Source organism: Rousettus aegyptiacus, unplaced genomic scaffold (assembly GCF_014176215.1).
Source record: "Rousettus aegyptiacus isolate mRouAeg1 unplaced genomic scaffold, mRouAeg1.p scaffold_m13_p_3, whole genome shotgun sequence".
Taxonomy (NCBI): domain Eukaryota; kingdom Metazoa; phylum Chordata; class Mammalia; order Chiroptera; family Pteropodidae; genus Rousettus; species Rousettus aegyptiacus.
Window position 1 is genome coordinate 31846378 of NW_023416306.1, and position 27233 is coordinate 31873610.

A 27233-nucleotide genomic window follows, 5' to 3' on the forward strand; every position below is an offset into this window, starting at 1 on the left:
GTATTCTGCAGGAAGCAGAAACGGAGACCTTGGAGTTTTTGTTTTGAGAGTATCTCTGCATTGAGATCCAGAATTATTTGGAAGGTGTTTTCTTAAGCCTAAATATTTGTTCATTTTTAGGATGACACTTCACTTATTACAAACTAGATTAAAGTAAAAGAGTTTTTGCATTACTGTAATTTTGGCTGACATTATAGTTTAATTTAGTAAACAAAGCCACTTGTATTCAGAGTTATTATATACTTGGAGCTTCAAGAGGACCCATCTCCTCTGTTCCTGACTTGTAAGTCTATTTCCTCTTGTTGGATGCAAACATTGCTTTCTCTTCGGAGGAGTTTGTATGGGATGATATGCCTAATTTTGGCATCTCTCCCCATTGGCCCTGTGTCGTCATCTGGGAGACAGTATAGCTTAGGAGCTAAGAATGGGAGGTCTTGTGTCAGAACACTTGGGTCTAAGTGCTGGCTCTACCAAATGAGCGAGGGCTTAACCTCGATGAGTTTCCTCATCTGTGAAATGGGGTAATAGTGGTACATATCTCACAGGGCTGTTGGGAGACTTATATGAGATGGTGATGTAAACATAGGGCTTGAAATATAGTAAATATACAACGAACGTGGACTTCGATGATGCAAGGGGTCTTGTATGGATATGGCTGTGCCTCAATAGGTATAGGGAAGAGGGGAGTGGAAGATGTTAGTGGGTAAAAAAGAAAGTTTGACTTGGTGGGAAGGACAATACCGTCACATCTAAGCATGATGCAAATCTTTCAAGATTTATTGTGAATTTATTCCACTTGGCCTGCTTATACCACTTGGATTTAAGAGTGATCTCTCAGCTCTTGTATCAGTGTTGCCTGATCTCTGGATGGGTTTAATAATACATCATTTAAGGAAGGCTCACTAGGGGTTTTGAAGATGTCTGTAGGTCTAGGACTGGTCGAATGCTAGGGCAAAAGTGCTTTCCTTCACCTGTTAAAACCGGCTCTACCATCTGTTTACTGCTCTGGAATAGGTGTCTCAGCAATGCAGAACTGTACTCTGAGAGCATTAAACCCCCCACAAAAACACTGGCACATTTATATAAGTCACTCTGACTAACATGCAGTTATTTGGCACAGTTTCCAGATGAAACTTCACATTTTGTCCCTGCTATTTCTGATCCCCTACGTAGACATTAATGTCTGAGCAAAGTGTCTGTTGGAAGGCTCTGGATGCTGAAACAGGCTGTGGGTGCAGAGTGTCTGCTTGATCATTTGTTTTTGCTCATCCATCCCATTTAATGAGGAGAATCTTGACACCCTCTCCTGGTATGAGGAATGCAAATTGTGAGTTCAAGGGGCTTGTGGTGGTTGGGTGGGGAACCACCAGAGAAGCTCAGAACCCTGCACTTGTTGAGTACTGTAGCCACTGCGAAAGAGCTTGGTGAAGATGTGGCGTGCACAACCAGCTGTAAAGATGCCAGTGGGGACAGCTGCTGCACCCACGATGCCAGCATCGCTTCTGCCACTGGTCTTCATGGTTAGTGCTGGTCTCTCAGATCGCTGCTGGCTTTTTGCTGAATGTCAAGAGTTAACGATGAGGCAGTCATGCTTAGTTCATGCTTAGTTTTTATCAGAACTTAACTTCTTTCTCTATTTCTTTTCTCCCATCTTTTTTCTCTGACCTTATTCTAGACCTCACAGATAAAGGGATGTCTTTAGCATCCCCACTTCCAGGCAGTCCTCAGTCAGTGTTCATGACAAAGCCTTCTCTTTAGACCCCACATGTATTCCACCTCTCTTCTACCCCATCTACTCTTCCAAGTGTTCTTCATTATCTCTCCAGCAAGATCTGGATCAACAGCTTCACCTTTCTTCAGGCCCCTCTCCAGGCATCCTCAAACTACTTTTCCCTCCTCATTTCGCTTTCTCTCCATCAGTTTTTCCAGGAGCATTTTCTTGGAGAATGTTTCATCCTTTCTAGGTTTTCTGCCACTAAGCTTGTGTCAGGCTTAGTTATGCCTGCAATGTCCTCTCTGTTTAGCTCACCAAGTCAAGTTCTCTTTTTTATGCAGATAACTCCTATTCTCTCACTTCTAACAAATTTTTGTCCACTGTTTGAAAGGAAGATAACAACTTTCTCTAGACCCTACTTATTCAACTTGTAACCATATGTGGTTATGCTTTTGATCAATTAATCAATGAATAAATCAGTATTTTAAGAATGTTATTGAGGAAATACAAGTTCTGCCCCTTGATACGTACTTGAGGAAATATAAGTGACCATGATATATAGCCTTGCTTTCAAGAAGTTTGTCATGTTAGAGAATATTAACATCCATATCAATAAAAGAACAGAAAACAAACATATATTAATTTTATAGTCTACCTACATCAAGGAATTGAGGTGGTTTACAATGAGAGATAGCTCTATAGCATGTTATAATAATAAAAGATCAAGAGCCATGTAATTGATAACTAAAAAGGAAATTCTGTTTAAGGTAAGTTGTTGGGCTTGAGTACAAAATTTAGAATTGAGCTTCCTGGAAGTTAAGAAAAAAGGGAAACATGATGAATTATATAGTTTCCATGTCTTGTAAGAGGATATGTATCAGTTTGCTAACACTGAATTTTTTTTTTGGCATTAACTGCTAAGTAGAACTGGTCCCTTCATTTATTTATTGTATATATACTATGTGTCAAACACCATGAAGGTTTAATGAAAAATTTTCTGTCCTCATGAGGTTTGTAGTTTTAGTAGGGTGAGAGAGTCAACAGAGAAATAAATAAAGAAACATCAGGTAGTCATGAGTGTTCCAAGGCAAATAAATGGATTCATGGGACAGAGAGCGCTGGCGAGGCAGCAGGAAGGTCTCTCTGAGGAGGGGACAGCAGGGCTGGCACCTGGATGATGAGAGGGAGTGAGCCGTGCAACGAGCGTTTCAGAGAGGATACAGCAAGTTCGGAGGCCCAGAGGCAGGAGAAAACTTGATATATTTGAGAAGCATCCAGTTTCTCAAATACAGGGTGTAGGGGATACAGCAGTGGTGGGGATGAGTGGCAGGGGACTAGTAGGAGATGCACCTAGAGAAGGTAGCCACCTATGGTTTTGTAGAGATTTTGATTATTTCCCTAAGTGTCATTGGGGAGCTGTTGGAAGTTTTGAGCAGCAAAGTCTTATCATCTTTTAAAATGTCTGATTCTAATTCCCAGTAGCTACTATACAGGGAATAGTGTGCAGGAGGCAAGAGTGGGAGCAGGGAGACCAGTTAGGAGGTTATCGCAAAGGTCTGGGTGAGAAGTGAAAGGCTTTAGTCCAGGACAAAGCTGGTAGGGGTGATGTTAAGTGTTCAGGTTGAAACAGAATCAACAAGATTTGCTCATTATGTGAAGGGAATGAGAGAAAGAGAGGAATTGAGATTGCTCTAGACTTTTGTCCATTTATTGAGGTAGTAAAGATTGGATACAAGCAGGTTTGGGGAACAAAATCAGGAGTTCCATTTTGGGCATGTTCGATTTGCTTTTCTTTTGAGATAACTCAGTTGACAATTGAAGTGGATAGTTGGATCCAAGAGTATGGAACTCAGGGAAATGATATACTTTGGGGCATCAGCAGCATATTCAAGTTGTGTCTGTCACCATTTCAATGGAGCACTTAACATAGTAGACAAGGTTTTACTGGGGATTAATATAGAAATATTTTCAAATAGCCACTTGGTGATTGTATTAGTCGGGGTCCTCCAGAGAAACAGAACTCATAGGATTTTTATATAAACAAATAAATGAAATATGACTTATTATAAGGAATTGGGTTATGTGCTTATGCAGTTTAAGAGGTCCCATGATCTGTAGCTGGCAAGCTGGAGACCCAGGAGAGCCAATATATTGTTCCAGTCTGAGTCCAAAGGCTGAAGAACCAGGAAAACTGATGGTATAAATTTCAGTCTGAAGACAGGCTGTCGGAAGAGCCAATGTTTCCCTCCAAGTCTAAAGGCTGGAGATGACCAATATTGGAGCTCAGTCAGACAGGAGTTTCATCTTACTCATCCTTCTTGTTCTACGCAGGCCTTCAATTGGTTGGATGAGACCCACCCACACTGAGGAGGACAATTTGCTTTACTCGATCTTCTTATTCAAATGTTAATCCCATCTAGAAATATACCCAGAATAATGTTTGTCCAAATGTCTGGGGAACCCCATGGCCCAGTTCAGCTGATACATAAAATTAACCACCAAAGTGACAATAGAGCATTACATCAAATTATACTTCTATGAGGAGTGTATGTGGCTAAAATAGGTGTTCTAACTTTTCTAAGGTTAGAACTTATAAACCCCAGAGGCAGGCTTGGCTTGCATTGTAATTTTTTTTTTAGTCACGAAAGAACTTTAGTTTTTCCTTATAGAACTTTAGATTTTGAGCAGAGCTGAATCCAGTGAGTCTGCCAAAATGAATACCAGATAAATAAATTAATCGACCTAGTGAATGAAGTTAATTATCAATCTATTAGACATTTATAAAATTTTTTTTAATCAGCCTGGTAACACTAGTCATTGGGAGAATACCACATAAATAGATAAATTACGATTCAGTGGGGCTAGTGCCTGGCCACTGCCTGGGCATGAGGAATGGGCTATGAAGAAGAGACAATTCTGATGGAGCAGGGGGTAGTGGTCAGGGAAGGATTCACAGACATTTTTTTTTTTTTTCCTAGGGGAAAGAAGCAGAAGAGTTGTATGTAGAGAAAGGCATGGAGGTATGGGAGGTCCCGAAAGTGAAAGACCTTGTATTCCTGCCTAAAGAGCTTGGATTCTCTCCTGCAGGCCAGTGGGTGTCCACCTTTAGTGGGCACAAGAATCAGCTGGGGAGCTAATTAAAAATGGGGATTCCTAGGCCTTCTCTCCAAGGAGATGGATGCAGTAGGTCTGGGGCGTGGGAAGTGACAGCTTAATGAGCTCTCTAGCTGATTCCAGTGTAGTTGGTCCACAGACCCCATCATTGCTATGGGCTATAAAGGCTTTTAAGAACATGGAGTGATGTGACCTGATTAATTTTTAGGAAGATAATTCCTCAAATTGTATGGAAAATGGCCTGACTTTACTAGCAGGGAAAACATAGGATGTTGCTATAAGTATTCTGGTGAGAGATGGTGGAACTGGGGCTAAAGCATTAGTGGGGATGGAAAAAATGGCTGGATCTAAGAGACCTATCTGAGTTAGAATATACAGTTGACCTGAACAGGAAAAGGGCTGAGAAGAATGAAGGTTGATTCTCTCTAGTTTAGAAGAATGAGTGATCAGTAATGGCTGACACTTGGAAACTGTTGAATGAATGAATGAATAAATATAGGACGAAAAGTAAATGAGATAAGGTAAGAAAGAAAAATTTCAGCTTAGATGTGTATATTTGAAGTCAAAATGAAAAATATTGATCTGGTATTTGTGAGAGAAGTTCACATAGGTTTGGAGATATGGATTTGGAAGTTGTTAGTGTAGGGATAGTTCTTGAAGCAATAGCAGAATTTGAGACTACTCAGCAAGATGGTATAAACCTTAAAGAGAAGAAAGCAAAGGGCGCAAACCTTCTGTGTGTTTGTTGGACAGAGGACAACTAGCTGGCATAGAGGGGAAAGTGGCTGAAAAGAAGTTAGAGGATCAAGGGGAGGCATGTTTTGCAAAGTTTTGAAATTAAAGGAGTTTCAGGAAGTATAGCATGTGTATGAGTGTGAATGTGTGTGTGTGAGAGGGAGAAAGAGGGGGAGTGAGTGAGTGTGTGTGTGTGTGTGTGTGTGTGCATGTGTGTGTGTTTTGATAGAATATATTGTCAATATGAGTGCTGAAGTACATTCTACCAACATTCTTTTTACTAATATAGTTTGCTAGTAGGTTTATGTCTTTTAAGGTCACTCTGAATCATGATAGAAAAACCAGGTCAACATCACAAAGGAAGATAGTAGTTTTCCTATTTGCTGTAGCTGGAGGGAAGTACTTATTTTTTACAAGTATAAGCTGTTTCGACTTATTTAGGTGTGAGGTGGGCTGGGACATATTAACCCCTGTCCTCACAGCATTTCCTTCTTAATAGCAGTTAGGTTAGAATTATCCTTGTTAGCCTTGTTTTGATTTCCACACCAGGCAAACACTTTTCAGATGGTTATTAGACCCATTTATATTAATATTTTTTCTGTAAATTCTATTCAAGATTGTTGACCATTTGTATCTTGGGTCTTAGCTGTTTTTTGGCTGGATATTTGTATGTTCCTTATATATTAAGAGCATTAATAGCCCTTTGTAATACTTAACATAATCATTTTTCTAAACAATAGTCAATGTAATGATGGAAGGGAAGTGTTAACCATCTGAGGCTCATTAACCAGGCTTGTTTTCTGGCCCTTATCCTTTTGTCCAAATTTCTGGGAGGTTCTATAGTCTGGCCCAAGATAGGCCTCCTTATAGGGTCAGTACCCTTGAAAACAAGGAGCACCTGAAAGTAAACTGAGTATGAGCTTATGAATCATATCAACTGTATGACTTAGCTTGCTTTCTTTTATCCCAGAATTCAGTCAGACATAACTGGAACTATTATTGCACCTGGGACATTGAGTTTGCAGCTGAATGCTAGGAGAGTTGTGCTGAAGCTCTGTCTAAAAGGAAGATGTGGATGTATTCATATTTGCTGGAGAAACTGGAGTCCAGTTGTCCAATTGTGTAAGTATAGACCATCTCTTATAATTACTTCCTCCAAAGTATTAAATTCAGCATCAGATGATTATTTAAAAACAATCATATCTTAGCTCCATTGGGAGGGGGAACGTGAAAGCTACTATTGTAAAATTTTTCAAATCTCATTTTCTAATAGTTTATTTTTAGTATTTTTGTTGTATATTGACCTCATTTACTGGTTAACTTGATAAATTCATTTCTTTATAGATTATCTTCTCTGAGAGAAGTTGTCTTAGCATTGGTATTTCTCCTTCCTTAAATGGAAGGGAGATTTCTTTGTGGAAAGATTTTAAAATGATAGATTCCGTGTCTTTAATAGCTAAAGCTTTATTCATATTTTATGTTTCTTCCTATATCAGCTTTGCCAAGTTACTTTTCTAGGAGTTGGTCCATTTCATTTAAACTTTCAAATTTATTGGCATAAAATTGTTCTAATATCCTATTAGTATATCTTCAATATTTGCAGGCTCTGTAGTGAGATCTTCAGTTTTATTCCTACTATTGGTAATCTGTGCCTCTTCTGTTTTTTCTAGATTAGTCTTGCTAATAAAGAATTGCCAATTTTGTAAGTCTTGAAGAGAAATCACTGTATGTCAGACTTTCTTTCCTAGGCCTCTCCTCTTCAGGAGTCTTGGCTATTTAAGTCCTGGCTGCCTTGGCAGGCCTCAACTCCTGTTTTTCCTTCCCAATTCCGCGAGAGTACTGGTTCTCTGCCTGTCAGCATCTATTCTCTGCCTGGCTTCTCAGCACCCTTATACCTTTAACACGCCCTCCCACTCCCCACAACCCTTGCCACTGTTAAGAATCATTTTGCCTTGAGGGGTAAAGAGGTAAATAGAAAATTGGACTCACTTTAGTGAGCTTTCTTTTTCTTTTTTTTCTTTTTCTTTTTTTTTTAGAATGGTAGCCTTTTAAATCTCAGTTATTTAGATAGTTCTCTGATATCTTTAACAGATGGCTGAAGCCCCATACCCTGTAGCTCTCACTTTCTAATTCTCCCATCTCACCCCACCCCTCATCCCTAGGCAACCATTAATCTACTTTACGTATATATAGTTTTGTCTATTTAGACATTTCATATTAGTGGAATCATATAATGTATAGTCTTCTTTTACTTAGTATAATGTTTCAAGGTTTATCTATGTTGTAGCATGTACCAGTACTTTATGCCTTGGCAAACTATCATAATCCTTTCTAAGCCTGAATCAACTTTCAACATTTTATCCTTTTCATTTTCAATGTTGTGAAATATCTCTGAGAGTTCCCCTAACCCAAGGGTTTTTTTTTTTTTTTTTTTTTGCCAGTGTCACTTCCTCTGAGACATCTTCATGTTTTTTGTCACAGTCACTTTTATATTTGAGAGCATCATAACTACCTGTCTTAACTAATCCTTGGAATCTGGGTCTAGATTTCACAGTAGCATCCTTACTTGTGCTAGTCATTTCATTAGATAGTTTAACATTAATCAATTCATGGCGACATCTAAATCAATGAAAGCAGTCTTTACTGGCAGTAAAAATTTCTTTCTTGACCATTACTATTTTTTTTTTCAATATGGCAGCTACCTTTAACACTTTGGCCTAAATGCTAGGCAGACTGATTGTGATTGTTTTTTTATTGCAGCCTTCAATCCAAATAGAAGTAAGTGGTGCATTTCAAACATAATTGGCTTTCTGTTCCTACTACAATTTAAAATATGTTGAAACAATTTTACATTGTTTTTCGTATTCAATGAATTTTGCCAATGTAGTTTATACCATAGCTTCACGAAAGCCTAGCTCTTGTCTTACCTTTGCTTTTCTGTTACCATTTTTCAAATTTTCTAATCACATCCAGTTTTGCTTCCAGCATTATAACTTTTTATTTTTTTGCTTCACTTTAATCTTTGTTGTAAAATGTTTCATGAGCTTATCATTGGGACATAAGGAGGCAACACAATTATATTCTAATATCTATGTAAGAACTGAATAACGAATGCACAGTGGCCCATCATTTACTCATAGTTAATATATGGTGGTAACTGAAATTTGAATTGTTTCAATGAATGGTATTATTTAACTAAACCATGGAAACTGAAATTTGTACCTCTTGGAATGGTGCAAAGCAAGGGATACCTGTAATCTATTTCAATGACTCACTTATCTTTAAACCTCACTTACTTAATAATCTTGGGTCTCAAACTAACTCTGAATATTTTATTTGAGTAAGAGTCTCAAGGCAATACCACTCTAGCTTTTGAATTTAAAAATTATGGTAGCTGCTCTGATCCCTGTAATTGTCTCCTCAAAATGAGGTCTCCTCCTTGCTTCCTACCTCCACTAATGAAGTCTTGAGCAGCTCTGCCTCTGACTTATGTCGTTTCCTTTTATGGACAAAACAGCAAAGCCTTCTCTGTCTCTGATGTCTCCCGTCCTCCCTCTGTTTCTCTAATGTTCTTGTGTTTTATAACTGCCCTCCAGAAACACATGGCGGCCCTTACCTGGCTTTATAGCTCTCACCTTCCAGCCAGGATGAAAGCTTTGCCTTAACACCCACAGTGTTAGACAGCTAGACCCTGCCTTTCTAATGAATAACTCATAAACACTGAAAGCACTATTTTCCCTGAAGAATGCCTCATAGTGGCTGTCACAACTGCTTTCAAACCTCAGGCAAACCTGTATTTTTTCCCCTCCTTTTAAGAATCTAAGTTTCAAAAACTCTTCTGTAGTATTTAACATGGGCTTCAAAAGCTCACAGAGGAAAAAGTTTCTTGAAGAGATTCTGCCTCCCTTTTATCTTTGGAACCTTTGAGGCATTTTCAATGTGACAAAATAGGTTTTAAATGTATCCGGAGAGATTCCTTGTTCTTTTGTGCTTCCAAATACTTAGAGCATAGTTAGGCACATAGGAAGCATTTGACAAATGCTTGTCACTTTATTGATTGAAATGACAAGCTACAGGCATACTTTGATTTACATGTGAATTTATGTCTGCAAATTGATTTTTTGAGGATGGAAAGGGAGAGATGATACTGAATTAGCAAGAGGGGGGAAAAACTTGCTCTGAGAAGATTCCCAATATGGAGACATGCTTATGGACAGTTAAGTCCCCCAATTTGTTGGAAGTTTGAGCTATTTTCCTTTTTATTTTGTCTTACCTATACGGACTTAAACGTTCTGCCCATAAGCATATCTCCAGAAGAAACTCCCATTAGGTTTCATGCCTTTCCCCAAATCTCACGGCCTTATCGTTTTAAATACCAATCCTTTGTTTTAACTGCAAAAGTTTTCCTCTAATAGATAGCTATCACATTAAAGCATATGTAAGGTTGAAATGGCCACTGCACACAATTAAAGTCTCACATAATACCAGTGCTAATTTCACCGCAAAACAGTACAGTTCAGGAGTTCCTCAGTGCTTACTTACTTTGGTTTTTGTTCATGTTAGTTTGTGTTTTAGATGAAAAGTTTCTAGAAAGCAGGGTTCAGGGCTGTTATGGGCTGAACTGTGTCTTTCTAAAATTCATATGTTGAAATTCTAACTGTAGTACCTCAGAATGTGACTGTATTTGGAATGGGGTCTTTTAAAATGAAGTCATATGGGTGGGTCCTAACCCAAATGTGAGTGGTGTCCCTATAAGAAGAGAAGATTAGGACATTTACACGCATGGGGGAAGATCATGTGAAAACACCAGTAAAAGACAGCCATCTATGAGCCAAGGAGAGAGGCTTCAGATTAAAACTAACTCAGCTGACACTTTGATCTTGAACTTCTAGTCTCTAGAACTGTGAAGATAAACTTTTGCTGTTTAAGCCACCCAGTCTGTGGTATTTGTTATAATAGCTCTAGAAAACGAATACAAGGTCTATTTATATTTTTATGAATAGTGTGAAGCCTTAAGGCCATATGTAAAATAGATGCATTTAATAGGGCAGAAGCAGGCAGAAATATAACAGGTGATCAGAACTTTTATTTTTATCCTTTTAATGGCAGGTATGTCATATAAAGGCTAGAGCTGAATTGAGCAGAGTCAGACAGAATAATAGATTTATTACCTTCTATTTTATTATCTTCTATTCTCAACACCCTGAGAACTAAGTCTTTGGTGGGAGGTAGAGAACAGGAAGGACTTCTGTGACACTTTGATGCTGTTTATTATCTTCTATTTTATATCTGAAGATTTCTCAACACCCTGAGAACTAAGTCTTTGGTGGGAGGGAGAGAACAGGAAGGACTTCTGAGACACTTTGATGCTGTTAAGGGTTTAGTAGAGATTATGCTGAAAAACAGCTTTAGAGAGAGATTTGGAAATGATCGATATCTACTATTGTCTGGTCTAAGCAGTGATTTTAAATAGCAGAGTGTAGCTGCATCTTTGTTTTTATCAATGTTTAGGGAAATTTAAGGTTATAATAATGGAACATGTCATATATATTTGTTTTTGCCCCTGCCCACTATTGTAGGGCTTCGATCCTGCTGACAGTCTCCTTACCCCTCATCTTTGTTTCAAGCAATTCTCAGGGAAAGAGTCCCCTATAGCTTCGTTAACATGGGCCTCTCATGATCTCCCTCACTGTCTATCTAATTATCTATCTACCTATAACAATTTAAAGACCTGTTTAATGGGTTTCCTAAGTTTGAAATTAGTTTGGATATTTTCATTTGTTTACTTATATTTCATGAGAAGTCTAATACAACCACGATGCAGTCATGTGTTGCTTAATGACTGGGATATGTTCTGAGAAATGTGTCATTTTTGTCATATGCACACATCATAGAGTGCACTTACACAAACCTAGATGGTATAGCCTACCACATACCTAGGTCATACGGTATAGCCTAGTGCTTCTAGGCTACAAACCTGTACAATACTGTAGGCAACTGTTAACATAATGCCTACAGCATTTGTGAATCTAACATATCTAAACATAGAAAAGGTACAATAAAAATATGGTATAAAAGATAGAAAATAGTACACCTGTATAGGGCACTTACCATGAATGGAGCTTGCGGGACTGGAAGTGGCTCTGGGTGAGTCAGTGAGTGAGTGGTGAGTGAATGTGAAGGCCTAGGACATTACTGTACACTGCTGTAGACTTTATAAACACTGTACACTTAAGCTACTAAGTTTATACAAAACATTTTTCTTGCTTTAATGCTAAATTAACTTAAGTTTACTGTAACTATTTAGCTTTATACACTTAAAAATTAAAAAATTTTTCTACTCTTTTGAAGTAACATAGCTTCAAACACAAACACATTGTATAGCTGTACAAAAACATTTTCTTTCTTTATATACTTATTCTATAAGCTTTTTTTCTCTTTTAATAACACTCATATTAGCCTAGACCTACACAGGGTCAGGAGCATCAATATCACTGTCTTCCACCTTCACAAACTTATCTCACTTTAAAGTCTTCAGGGGAAAAACACACATGTTGCTGTCCTCTCCTATGGTAACAATGCTTTCTCTTGGAATACCTCCTTAAGGACCTGCCTCAGGCTCTTCTTGAGGAAGTGTCACTCTTTTCAGATATATGTTCATGGTGGTTTGCTTGATTGGTTTCTTTTTTCATCAGAGCTTTTCTTGTAAGCAGATAATGTACCATGAATATTCCTCTCTATTAATGAAAACCTTTCAGTGTTGGGGTCCATGTTTTCAGACTTTTTAAGAGGCTTGTTGAGATCTGTAAAAGCTTCTGCTAAACCATTTCCTGTGAATTTTCTTGTGAGTTCCTCTTTTTCCTTCTCCTGCAGTTTCCCTTTCTCTTGGCTCTTCTTCAGCTATGTGTTCCTGTTCCAGTTCCAACAATTCATTAGTAAATTCCTGAGGAACCACCTCCTGGAGCTCCTTAATGTCATTCTTGTCCACACCCAGGTTAAAGGTGTTTGCCATCTCAACCACAGCCTCAGTGATTTTTGCAACCTCCTCATTCTTCGCAAATCCTTTGAAGTCATGGATGACCCTCTTGAGTGTCTTCTTCCAGATGCCATTTATAACTCGGTGACATCCTCCTAAGCCCAATCAAGGTTCTGGATACAGTCATGGATGTAATCCTTCCAGAACTTCAGGTGTCTTCTTATCAGTTGCAGCAATAGCCTGGGCAAAGGTCCTCCTCAGGCAGTAAGCCTTAAAAGCTTCTATAAGTCAGTCCTTGATCCACTGTTCGGATCAAAGAGGTGGTGTTTGGAGGGAGAAACACCACTTTGATTTGGGGAGGATCATCAATAAAAGGAGGATATCTGGGAGAATTATCAACAGTAAGCAAAATCTTGAAAGGTAGGTTATTCTCTGAACAGTACTTTTCCATTTCTCTCATACAGCAATCCAAGAGGGCGTCTTAGAAGAACAGCTTGGCCACTCATGACCTTATTGCTTCTGTAATACACTGGCAGTGTGTGCCTAGTGGTATGCTTGAGGGCCCTGGGGTTCTCACTGTGCCAGATCGCAAAGGGTTTCAATTTGTAGCCTGCAACACTGCTCCCAAAGAAGGCTGTTATTCTGTCCTTAAAAGCCTTGAAAGCTGGCATTGACTTGTCCTGCTTAATGGATGAAAGCCCTTTCAGACATTTATTTCCAGAATAGGGAGGCTTTATCCATATTGAGTATTTACTCTGGCAAGTAATTTTCCTCCACAATCAGCACATCTAAAGTTTCCAAAAATTCTTCAGCTGCCTTCACATCAGCACTTGCAGACTTACCACTCACTTTTCATTATGTAATGAATGATGATTCTCAAACCACCTGGAGCTAGCAGAAAATTCAATTATCATAGTCAGGTCCAGCCTTTGCTTTCAACAATTTTTTTCTTTGACCATGATCCTCCTAGTGATGAGAGGTATACTCTAATATATTTGGTCTTTAATCCAAGTTGTTAGAAGTTTCTTCATGTCAAGTGAAACTGGACATCTAAGGTATGAGGCATGTGTTTGAACACACTGCACAGGACATGCAACTGTCAGCCATTGTCACATAGGAAATGTATTCTTTAATAAAATGATGTTTTATGTCTATGTGTAATGATTAATGGAACAGTTGGTATATTTGAAATAAAGATTCTGAGGTGAGACTAGGGCATTAGATCCAGGTGTGAAATTCATTCACCACTATTCATAGTCAATCTAGTGTAGGAAAGAATTGAAGTCAGAGGGTACAGATCTCCACAGAAGGACGTTTATGTAATTAATTTGATAAAAGCAAGAATTCAATAGTAGAATCATCCCAAACTTTGTAAAGAGAAAAGAGAGTGATCATGAAAATCTTTTGTATCATAAGAAGGCTTTTATTCATCTTGTATCAAAAGAGTGATTCTTCTTAAAGATGAGTTATATATTTCTCTTTTTAATAAGTATTCTAAATTCATTGACCTTTTCTGTGACACTAGCAGCTATTTTTTTTTTTTAAAAGTTAATTCTGCTTCAGGGTAAAGGTGACATTTTATCAATGAGAGAGAAAACATATGCTTTTCAAAAAAAAAATTCTGCAATGAATGTTTGGAAATATTTCTTAGAATTATATGATTATGTTGTTGAAAACAATGGACCCTGACCACAAAAACTTTGATGGGTCTGTACTTCCAAAACCAGAATTTTATAACTGGTACAAAAAGTTCCAGAAGAGAAAGTCAGTGGGTTTGATTAGTTTGTAAAAAATGATTGATATCGGAGAAGATGGGTATTTATAAACCTAATTTCAAGAAAAGCCTTTGCATAATTGGTGATTAGGATTAAAAAATCATGATGTTGAAAACACCACCAGTGATTTGTCTCTTTTTTCCATTTGAACCTATTGTCATAATGAGTTAGGTTTTCAGCTATGCAGCCATTAAAATCAACTATTATAGATGAACATAGCTTCCAAATGACTCTTTGTGTCTTAGAGTTGATGAAGTCTTAAAACAATGAATAATTAATTAATAATAAAATTTTAAATATTTTATTAATATATTAATTATAGAGAATAAAAAGGTTTTGTTAGTCATAAAATTAAAATATTAAAACATTTAAAATATTTGAGAGAATGAATATTATATTTATGTAATATACAAATGAATATAATTATGAATCCAATTTATAAATAAAAACATATCTGTGGAGAGTGTAGTTAAACCTTTTTACTGATAGGGATGTACTCTCAAAAAAGTTCAGATGTCACTGTTCTATACGTATAACTGTCTCAATCCCAGATTCCCAGGAAGGAGAAGACGATTGGTTTAGCTGGGTCAGATGTTCATCTCTGATCCAATCAGCTGTGGCCCAGGGAGGAAAGTGGCATAATAGAGGCATCCTGAATATCGGAGTGTTCACGATCCCAGGCACAGCAATTACATGATTTCATAGGGAAGCAACATCTGTTATCACATGAACATACCCTTCAACCTGTAAAGTTTGTCTTCTCCCAAGTATCCAGCTTGCTATAGATGCCAGAACCTGCCTCTCCTCACCTATCATATTTTCCCAGTCAGCTTCGCTGATGAGTATTGTAACCTTTGACAGTATAAATGCAGACTTAATGTAAATAGGTTGTGAAGTGAAATTATATTCTTGCAAACATTTCAGGATTTCTCGAAGTTGAAGAAACTGATGTTGGAATGTTGTTTAAATCATACACAAATGAGATTCGGGAAAGTCTGGTCAGTTAACCAAAGAGAAAGCCAGTAAGGGTTGTGACATGTTGGGTCTTCAAAGCAAATGATTTGAATGTGAAAGGATATTGATATTGGTAAATTAATATGTACTTGAGTTTTTTTTTTTTTTTTTTTTGCTGAAGTGACCCTCTTTATGATCTTACTACAAAAATTGACCATGAAATGAAGGATATTATATAATGCTTTTATATTCTTTTTGTTGGAAAAGTTATGTCCCCTAACATAAATATTTGACTTGTTTAAAAAGACTTAGTACATAATTGTGCCGATTAAAACCTAATTAAAAAGTAAAATAAAACAAGCTCGTTTTTTTAAATTTTAATTTTATTTATTAAAGATAAAGTCCTAATCAAATGTTTCCCTCTAACCAATTTTAGTAAATTTACTAAATTTACTATCAATTTACTCAGTTTTGTTCCTTGTTTGAGGATCTGATGCCCAGTTTTCTGGTTATAGGGCTGACCTTTCTGAGAGCTGTGGGTGGGAAGTGGTATTCTGTGCCCAGCCCTTAGCACCTTCTTTGACTAATCCCTGATAATTTGCCTCTTTAAACTTGATCCAGCTTGAACCCTAATTCTTCAGGGTCTTTCCAGGCATCTAATTTGTTGATGTTTATAAAGTTAATTTGAGACAAGATGTTTATAAAAGACAGTAGCTCAAAAGGTTACTCTTTCCTGAATGCACCTTCATTTGAACAGCAACCCTCAGTGCCTAAAACCAAGAGGTGAAAATAGAAGTGGTTTTGGGATTTTGAGAGATAATTATAGGCAAGGGTGCCTTTTATGCCACTTGCCACCTATAAGTGCCCTGTCTTTGCCATTTGCAGAAGGCCAGCTCTGTAGTCGGTTTATCTTCATCCCATCAACTCCAATACCCCTGTGTGCTCCTGGGGTGGGATCTTTGTACACTCACCCCTACATTGACATTTCGGCCCTAACCATCCACAAGCTAGGAATGGCAAATAAAATTCATCTCACATGCCAGCTCTGATCCATTAAGAGTGACTGTCTGAAGAACTGCAATGAGCAGGTTTCTGGGTCCTTGCATGGTTTAGTAGGTAAGAGTATCAGTTGATTAATAATGTCTGCCATAGTCACTGGAGATGGGGTGGTAGCATGCATACCACATTTGTGCTATTTCTGTCCTGGATTTTGGGAATATTACTGCACCACAACAGGGATGTCATTTGTCTCCATTTAGCTCTTGACTGTTTACCAAGGCTCAGGGTTTACTATTGAGTTCTCATGACCCCCAGCAGGTCCCAGTGTGTACCTTATATATATGCCTATGGCTGTGCATATAAGATTAGTAGCACATCTTGGTATGTGCAGAATGTCTCATTATTTCTACTTATTATAACAAGTACAATTGATTTCATTAAAGAAGCCTTGCTTTCATTAGAGAACACCAAGGTATGAAACTGTCAAGTATTGTACTTGAGCTACAAAGAGTATTTTAGATTTGCCCATTCATCCTTTAAAACATACCTGGAACAGACATTTCTGTGCAGCTCAAGCATAGGGAAGATATCATTTTTCAACATGTCATTTTCAACACAGTGTGCTTTAATACCTTCTGTACTGTCAGATATTTGAGCAGTTTTCAGATTTAGGAACTTCGGGGACAATTCTATTAGAAAAAAATCCCAGGGGAAAACAGTAAGGGCTCAAGACCCTTATTTTACCCAATGCACACAAGAACATGAGGAAGTAAATGTTTGCTGTGGTTTTATTGGACTCTAGTTAGCTTCACCCCTGAGCCCTAATGTCCCTATAGGAATAAGCTGTGCCTCATCAATGTGCAATCTTTTTAAAGCCTGTGCTCTCATGGGACAACAGCACTGTCGTGGTTAAAATAATATAGTCATTTCTAAAGGTCTCAGCCCTTTACGTGCCTTTTGTGAAATCTGCAAGGGTAGGTAAGGATACCACAGTGATACATATCTAACATCTCCTTTTCTCATCCACCTATTTCTCTCACACTGAAGCAGCTTTCTCATCTCCCTCACCTCAAGTCTTTTTCCAAAAAACTCCCCCATGCCCCACGAACTCTTGTCTCTATGACTCTTGTCTTTCTCCCCAGCTCCTTTCCTCTGCATTACAAAGTTCAAAGACTTTTTTTTTTTTTTAAATGAAACAAAACAAAACAAAACAAAACAACAAAGCAGGACCATTCCTGGCTGGGAGGTGAGATGAGGTGGATCAAGATAGAATTCTCTCTCTCTTCCTCTTTTTAAAATTTTTATTGTAGAACAGAATTTTCTTAAGCACGGCAGGAGGAGAAAGGCTCGGAACTAATATATGGATAGTTTTCCCTCTTATCATGTACTTCATGTACATCCCTTAGAGATTCACTCTCAGGTTATCAAATCCTGGGTTGTATCTCAGTGACTTGGAAAAGAAGGATTGGGTGGCAGCTCTCACTCTGGACCCTCTAAAGAGTCTCCTCTACCTTTCACTTGAGTCTGCCTTTGTGTTTTTGGGTTGAGAGCTGTTGCTGTTGTTTGTGGGTTGAGAGCCATTGCTGTGGGCCATGTGTTTTAGTAACTGGCTCTGGGTGGCGGCCAATCTGCTCTTGAGATGGGTTTGTCATGTCCTCTTTCCTCTTGGCTTTAGGGGATGGTCCCTCTAGATGGCAGCTTTTGGGACGGCTATCTTTCTTTTCTACTCCTCTTTTGCCCTCTTGTCGAGTGCGTCTTGAGTTTGCACATTCAGTTGGTAATTTAGGTCCAAACCTCTTTTATTATGTGTGAAGCAATTTGGGGGTACCAGTACATACAGGTGGGTAAATTACAGCTACAGGGCCTCACTACCTAGTTCATCTCTTTTACAGTCCCTGCTTTGTGTCAACCCTAGAGCTGCCTTTAAGCCCCACACTGACCTCACTTGTGAATTTTAATGTTTTCTCCACTATCTCCACCCTCTGCTTCTTGATCGAGTCTTTTTCTATTCTCTTCTCAGGTACTTTCCCTAGGCCTGCTATTCCTTCATCTCAAACTTTTTTCTTCTTTTTTAAACAAAAAATTTCCTCATTACATATGGAAGTCAAAGATGAATGATTACTATAAAATTAAGAAAATATAAAAAAAAGTGCTAAGAGAAACCATCCACGATCATAGAAATAACCACAGTTAAAATTTGATGACTTTTCTTTGCTTTTATATAATTGCAAATCTACCATATAAATAGATCTGTATTGTTTTTTTTCCCTCTTTTCTTTTGATTTAGTCTGTACCAACCCCTACCAAAGTCATGGTGCCATTACTACACTGTTATTTGCATGTGCATGTGCCCATATGCATGTATGTGCATATGCACACATACACACAATCACGCACAATGTAACTGGTGTCTTTGGGCAAGGTGCTGAACTCCTGGTCACTCTACAATCTGATTCACAACACTACATTTTGACCTCCTTTTACTAGTTACTTTTTTCTCCACCTGTGCTGTCCCTCCTTTATGGATATAAAATGAATGGATTCTGGTTGATTAAATGAATTATTATATGATGTCTAGAGCCTAAATTTAAATTGGAACAGGTAACACTATGAACACATAAGAGGGAGGCCCACTTTTTCCATAATCGCCTATGGATCCCCTTCCTGTGGTATTTGGGACCTCTCTCTTCACTCTCCTCAGTCTTATCTCAATTGCTTATTCCTAAAAGCCTGCAGTCTCTATCAATTGCTAGGAAACAAGGTCTGAGTACCCAAGGAGAAACAAGGAGTTATTATGATGGTAGGGAGATTTGATAAAAGCTGAATGAATTTTTAGTCTAGGATGTTCTGTTCTTAAACTATAATTGCTGTTTTCCCTCTAACTCTAGAAGCAATTCTGCCAAACAAAAGAAACTTTAGTCTTCGCATGTTTGTTATTATTATTTTATAAAAAATTCTCCATTAAATGTGCAATTTTAAAAAGATTCCTGTATCATTAAAGGTGATTTTCTTTTGTCTTGGGACTGGTTTGATATTACTGTCAGAGGGGAAAGATTCACTTTAAAAGTTAACTTTCTAGGATGCATTTATTCAACAAAGTGAGATATACTCAGTTGCAGTAAATATGGAGAAGACCATGAAATAGCCAATTTAAAAATAATTTTATAATTTAAAAATGCTAAATCAAACTCCTAGTTATTAAAGTATATTACCTAAATGATTTGTATTTGACCTTCGAAATGGAGTAATACTTACTGAAGATAGCATAAGAGAGTAAGAATTAAATGATATTTTGGAGGGATTTAGGTTAGACATTAGAAACTTTACAAAATTCAGAAAAACCAGTATCCATGGTCATAGATGAGAGAAGCCTTATCTTGGGAGCTGTAATAAAAGAGCAGATAATCTTTCTCCTTGTGTTAACCTTCAAGGAATCAGTATCATGAATATCATGATTCAGGAATGCTTCTTTCTAATCAATCATATGCCCCAAAGATGACTATGGGTCTTGATTTTGAGTATTTTAATGTGGATAAAGGATGTTCTTATAAGATTAATAGCAAATAAATATGATTTCATGAGCTATGTTTTTCTTGCTGTCATGTATGCTCCAATGAGCTAAATACTTATTCCAGTGGAAAGAGCAGGTTTAATGTGCACTACACTGAGTAGCCCTAGGGTATTTATTGTCTATCGAATTTTTTCCTTTGCACTAGAGCTGCAATGTGAAGTGACTGATGGATATATCCTTGAGGTACCCATAGATCATAGACATCCCAGGGCAACAATGCATGAACTAGAATGGCAATCGGGTAGAAGAGATGGAATGAACCTTGGCTGTACTGATTCTTAGCTTTATTGTTATTCCAGGTGGTATTGGTCCATGAGGATGTAACCTCTCTTATTGCCCATGTCATAATTGGAAAGATGCAGGCTACTCTGAAAGTTGAAACTACTGGGCTACCTACAGTGGGTAAGGAAGCGGAATGTCCGTTCAGTAGGTCAGAAGGTGACTCTAAGTTCTGTGATAGGGCCCAGGAAGGCCTTGTTCCTTGCTGTACCTCAAGTATCTAGCATAGTTCCTGAGTAGCACAGGTACTCAGTAAGTACTACTATATTGTGAAAAGGGCTATGTTACTCTATGGCCAAACCTCTCCCTTTGATCAAGGGTCCTGACTAAATCTCTACCTAGATGCTCTAGAGATCTCTGCATAAGAGCATCTAGAAACTTTGCCTGGAAGACCAGAGGTGTAGCTGTGCAGCCCTGGCTGGTTCTGGCGCCCAGACTGGCTTTGGGAATACAGCCAGGACATCTGTAGACACCACTAGGGGAAGCCAGCGTCAAAGACCAAGCTGATTTTGGACATAAGCCCCTCCTTTGTGCTCTCTCTCTGCTGGATTACCCCTGCTCTCCGTTCCTTCTTCCCGTGGCACCCGAGGGACCTTGGCTCTTGTGTGAGGCAGATCAAGATCAAAACTGGCATGAAGCAATTGGCCAAAGGAAAAAAAATGATGTATGAAAAAGAAGCAAAAGAACAAGAAGAGAACAAGAAAAGATTTAAAAAATGAAAGCTGAAGGTAGTACAGATTATGCCTTTGAAAAGCAGGCGGGAATCCTGCAGGAGTCCTACGTGATGATCCCAGATCACCAGCGCAGGTTGGAAGCTGCACGTACCGATCTTCTGCAGATACTAGAGAGTGAAAGAGTCGGAAGAAGCCGAAGAACATAAGGAAGCACATTTAGTAAAGGACTTGGCGAAGTGAGAAGCCTGACATTTTTCTGTCCAGGGTTTATTTTTCATTAATCCTGGGATTCATCCCACAATAATTATTTTTGACCACTGCTATATGTTCAAGTAGTATGAGAATGTGTTTCTTTTTCCGAAGTTGCATGTATTTTTCTTTGCCTAATTTAATGTGTCAAATAAATGAATTCATCTAATAAAATTGTTTATTAAAAAAAAAAAAAGAACCAAACATCATTCTGGAGGGCCTGGGCGGAGAGGCAAACTTGGGTTCGAGACACAGAGAAGGAACAAGCAGACTTGGAAGACTGAATAGGAGGCAAATCTAGAAATGCTAGATGGAGACACAGGGCTTTTATGAGGAAAATTCATCCTTAACCAGGCCACCCAGAACCTCTGAAGACATGAAGTACCTTTGGTTAGAAGCTCTTTTGTACACAAGTCGCTTGATGCAGGGCGTCATGTCCCCTGCCCCACTCTTGTCAGGAATTTGCTTTCTTTTGTGCCTCAGGCAGAAAGACCCAGGTAGTCCCCCTAGAACCCAAATAAGGTTCAGGCTTTCCTTTCCTAAGCCAAGTAGCAAGTTCTAGAATTGGCAGGTACCATCAAAATATTGCCTCAGTAATTCAGCTCCCCAGGACTTCGAGAAAGCCTGGGATCAAGGCCAACAGTAATGGGTTCAGCTCTCCAGGAAGGTTTGCCATCATCACCAGCCTGTAGGATTCACAAGCTGATCCCCACAGCTTTTTCCCTTGGTGGCTTCTGGGGGGCACTGAAGGTAAAAGACTTCATGCCCAATGGTCTCATCTTAGGCTCTATGAAGGCAGCACTCACAGAGACTTTGGGTCTTTAAGTACTTGCCCATATTTGATGCCAAGCATATCCTTTGAATGTAAGAAGTTTAACAGAATTAACAGTAGTCTCTGTCTGGATACAAGATAGTTTTTAACATACAATTTTTTTTTTTTTTAGGATTCTTCCAATGTACCCCAAGGCTCCTTGAGGCAATTAAAACCATGCCCTTGGCAATATGCAGACTGCAGAAGCTCTTTTTGCTACAGTTTGAGTTTTTAAAGAGCAGTTTCTCATCAAGTCTGGAGGAGACTGGGTTTGATTAGTGCGAAGAGGAAGCTTCCTATAGGTGGTCCTTTTGAATTCTTAGTTACCTATTATCTCTGACACATTATAGGCCGTATTGGTGATATTGTGGCAAGGTTCCAAGTGCTACCCAGCAATTTCATTTTCTTCCAAACCAATGAGGTTCAATTTACTGGCCAAATTCAGCAGTTAGAAGATGCTACATAAACTTAGGCCACAGGGAGTAACGTTACTAAAAGGTGTCTTATTGACCTGTATAGAGAATTTAAGCAGTGGGAGACTCTGGATCACTCTAAGCTTTCTGTAGACTCTTCTGAAGGTTTTATCACTTATGCTAAATGTATTAAAATGTACCCACATCTCAATTAAATGTAAAATTTTCCATAAAAATGTTAGAAGGATTTTTATAATTTTGCTTTTGAAATTGTTTGCCTATGAATGACTTATTAAATGTACTGTTCACTATGCCTTATCAATTATTGTGTCTACTCAAGAATTCTTGTAAAACAAGAGAATCAAATCCAAATTATAACAAGTAATGAAAATTTTTATGAATAATAAATTTAACAATGCAGTTTATATAATGTTACATTTTGCAGGCTGTTAATTAAAGGTTTATTATTTTCAGTTTGCTTTTCTGTAGCTTAGAGCCAGTTCATTTATGCTCTCCCCCCGCCCCACCCCCATAGGCCTCTGGAAAGCTCATGAGCCCCAAGCACTGGGCATTTTGGGCCTAATAGATAAAACAGTTCTGAGGGAATTTAACTGTGATGTTGGACTTAGGAATAAAGATATAAAGGTTATAGGATTATGGTTTCAAACATTAGAAGGTCTGTCGTGTCAAAGAGGAATAAGACCCATTCTCTGGTACTCCACAGGAAAAGAGCAGGTAACTCTCCAGGGCAACATATCAAAGAGGCTGTCCCAGGAGATATGTGACCTGGAAGTGTTCAATGGGAGCTGGAGGAGTCCTTTGTAGGGGTTGGGAGAGGGCCCAGAGTTTAGAATCAGAAGATCAGAGTTCAAGTCACTGTGTGAATTGTTACCTGAATGATGTTTGAGCAAGTCACTTAATCTGTATATATTTTGTTTCCTCATCTCTGCAATGGAGATGTGTGTCTGCTTCACTTATCATATAGGGCTGCTGAAGATCAAAGTAAGATAATTTCAGACTCTTAGTCAAGCTAACAAGTTCTATGTAAACGTTAAGCCCCATTCAAATGTTAGAATTATAAATGCATTTCTAGGATATTAATGGAATGCCTAATATAATGGATGGGGATCTATAAAATGAGTCATTTCAAATTCATTAGTGCTACTGATAATAATCTTAGGGAGCATAAATGAGTCTTAATGAAAGGAAAACTTAAAACACATTGAACAACCCACTGCTATTTACATAGTAAGACAAGGCTCTATAAAGGTAACCTAATATGGACTGAGCTTTAGAAATAAAAGATTAGAATGAACAGGATTAAAACTGAAAGGGATGTTGGACATTGAGCTCTATAGAGAAATGATACATAAAGTAACTGAGTGATTTGAAAAATGATTTCTATTTCTTTATACCCTGTCTTGTTTTATAAAGAATTTCAAGGAAATTATAAGAATAAATCAATGAAATAGGAAAATCTAAAATAAAAACAAAGCTATGATCAAGGAAAATAAAGTATAATGGCCAAGTGAAATGGGGAGTAGACTTATAGTGACAATATAAAACTTCTGTAGAGATATTGAAAATGAACAATAAATTTTGCTGTGAGCTTCCTGGTTAGCCAAAACAAAATTGGAAACCAAGCTAGTGATAGAACTAGCTTCAGAACCTGGTCTTAGATCAGTTTGCTTTTTTGTTCTATTTAAAAATAATTTTTTATTGAATTTACTTCTGATGGTCTTTAAGTATTTTTTGTTTAGCATTTTTTTTCTTTCTCTCCATTGGCTCAGCCCGTGGGAATGGCCTTTGTGAGGAGAGTGTGAGCTGCTCCTTGTATCCTGCTGACTGTGGAGAGTAGTACCTGGGTGATGATCACCTTTCTAGCCTGTTTGGTCTCTACTGCCTCTGCCTTGACCATTCTGGTAAGATTTAACCAACATCTCATGCCAAGTTTTTCTTAGCTATTTTTTCCTTGTGTTTATTATTCTCTGTCAGGATCTGATATCTTCTTAGAGTTCTCTGTTGTCAAGAGTCTTGGAAATTATATAATCCATCCCCATTATTTTACGAATGAGGACATTGAGGTCCAGAGATGTTAAGTAATTTGCCCAAGGCCACACAGCAACAACTGACATTTCTTGAGCACCACATATAGCTTATTTAATTCTTATGACAAACCCTGATGAGTAAGTATTATTACCCCTTCTTATGGATGAGGAAAGTGAAGCACAAAAAGGTGAAGTGCTTAGCCATGGACAAAAGAGTAAGTGAAGGAACTAGGATTTGAACCCAGTCTGTCTAGCTCCAAAGTCGATTTCTTTGTACAACCTCCCACCTAGTGTTACCTCTAAAGATGGTGACAGAGCTTGGATTGAATCCAGTTTACTGGACTCTAAGTCTGATGATCTTCAAACTACACTTTAGAGAAGAAAGTCTTGGGCCCTAACTACCCTTCGTTGGGAGAGTTGAGTGAGACTAGTCCCCAACTTTGGAAAGGTCCACACTGAGCTTGGCCATCACTGTCCAGTCCTGCTTTTGGGGGATTGTTTCTCAGGCCAATCTATTCAGTCTCTATAGACATTGCTTGTTTTCAAATGTATTCTTTTGTTGCCTTTATGTCCATGGTTCTTAGTCATGCTATTAGGATGCACTGGTGTGGAGCAGTAAGTTGTGAGGAACTAGTAATTAACAATAGTTAAAGTAATCTGGGGCTGGTGCACCTGGGGATTTCAGAATTGGCAGTTAGGACTTCTTTGTCCCTTCCAGAGCCTCAGTGAAGAGAACAGGGAATCGATACATTCTGCATGGAGGCCATTGTAGCTAAATGATCTCAGTCTTATTTCTGCATCAAGCAGTAAACTTTCATGAGCATATCCTGCCATACTGTGTCTAGAGCTTTATACTTTTTATTCTTATTTTACAAAAGGCAGAGTACATGATGTCAAAGAACTTAATGTCTAATAGGTGAGAGGAAAGCAAACTGTGTTAAAAGAATAAAACACACGCACACATACATACGGACACACAGCCTTAATAATGATTGCCAACTAATCTGGTAACTTGAATCTTTGTTGGCACTTGATATTATGCAGATGGAGATAATCGCCTTGTGGTCCAGTCCAGCATGGAGTCTCATTCAATGAATAATAGACCAGCAAATAATTAACATTATTATATATTACATATTATAAATAAAAAAGTTAAAGCATTTTTGTTATCTCTCCTGAAAACTCTATAGCATAACTTCTTAAAAATCCTTTTTAAAATTTTAAACTGTTTCTCCAACATTGTAGCTTCTCCATTCTGTCTTATTCTGCAATACAAGCTACTCCAAATCTTTATCCAACTGAACCCACGTAAACTTGCTTATCTCTTCACTCTTCCTTCTTTGCTCAGCTTTTCTTTATGTAGGTCAACATAGCCTTTTTGGCAACTTTAAATTTCCCCTTTCCCCCATTATCTTGGTTCTGTGCATTAAAGAAAGGTCTAGGAGCTGATCCAGAAGTTAAGATAACTTCCTTCTCAGGTGGGGGCTGGCAAATGGTTTGGAAAGACACTAGGGCTTCTCATGCATTTTTTTTTTTTTTTGGTCCCTTGTCAAACCAACTTTAAGTATATCCACTGTAGCAAATTTAAAATCTCAAATTCTTACCAGTTCATACTCTAATGTGTGGGCTCCTGCTCCTCCTGTATTTGGTGTGTGTGTAGATAGTTGACAAGGTGCATCTAAGCTATGTTCTAGAAAGTATTATTAGAAAGACCTAGTTACCCCCAAAACCTATATAGTGTTCTGAAACCCAAAAGTCCATGGTTTGGCATTTTCCATAAGTTGTTTTGGATTGTTGATGCTAATGTTTTCTTCCCCAGGACAGATAATAGAACCTGTTGATTTAGGGGGCAGAGTGTGTGTGGGGGATGTGTGTGTGAGAGAAATAATTCATTAGAGCCCAAGAATGGAGAGAAATTCACTAGACTGCTAAAGAATGATTCCAGAGAAGTAGGGGAGGGGTAGGATGGGGGAATAAAAATAGCTTTCGAAAAGCCAGAAAACAAGATTTTAAAGTTGAAACGTGCAATGTATCAAAATTAAGGATTTTGATAAATCTAAAATGAAGTCATTTGACATTTAAAACCTATATTGAATTCTCTAGTTTTTAGCTTTTTTATTTATCTTACTTTAATTGAACTCCTTATTAAACCCATTGTAATTGACTTTGCTAATGAGTACCATCATCTTACTGGTACTCTTACTGTTGATAATGATGAATAATTAAGTATTAATTTTGTGCTGAATGCTATTGCTTTGATTAATTTTTACTGTAAAATATTTAAATCATATTTCTATTTTTGTTGTTTTAGTGGTTTCAGTATCAGAAACAAAAGATATTTGGGGATGAAAGTTGGATAGTAGATTTCACTCATATCAAACCGAGTTTGTAAATGACCACAATCAGACTTTTATTTTTAAACCCTTCACAATCCATGTTTCTAATGAAGACTCAAAATTGGTTGAGATTGGAGTACTCAAGATCTGACAGCCTAGATCAGTGCGTGGTCCTGATAGTCTTTGGCTCTTAGGTCAAACTCACGTGACTCTCCTGGAGAGTACCACTAAGTTTCAGAGAAAGATGAGAGTTGGGCTAGTGTGTATTTAATTCACCTGCTGAGAAGTGCTGACTGGTGGCAAAGATGAGTGAAAGATAGGATTTGTGTTAGACTTCTAACTTTTGCAAGGACATTGAAGGTTATAGATCTTGTTCTCTCTCGCTCTTTCTCCTTTTTTTTTTTTTTTAAATAATAACACACTAAAAAAATGGGAGACATGGACAAAAGAGAAAATCTTTTGGAAGCTAATGAAAATTGTCAGATTAGATGGGCTCTTTGGGAATCATTGCTTCTTATAATGCTCTGCATATTCCCAGAGAGCACAGGAAATCACATGTCAAGGTCATTGTTCAGCAGAAAATTT

At 38.0% G+C, this 27233-nt stretch overlaps 1 protein-coding gene across 10 annotated transcripts in view; it reads left to right on the plus strand.

The window, feature by feature from the left end:
• The window catches only part of APTX (aprataxin), a 117351-nt gene that overhangs the window by 53985 nt on the left and 36133 nt on the right, over positions 1–27233 (plus strand). For 7 of the 10 annotated variants that reach the window (XR_004950038.1, XR_001595062.2, XR_004950040.1 and 4 more), the window contains exons 10-12: positions 6534–6685; positions 21985–22153; positions 24055–24186. The gene's annotated coding sequence lies outside the window, so the exon portion shown is untranslated. Of the gene's footprint in view, positions 1–6533; positions 6819–20137; positions 20241–21984; positions 22154–24054; positions 24187–27233 lie in introns of those variants that run through there. The other 3 variants (XR_004950039.1, XR_004950043.1, XM_016130234.2) reach the window with 3 other exon arrangements.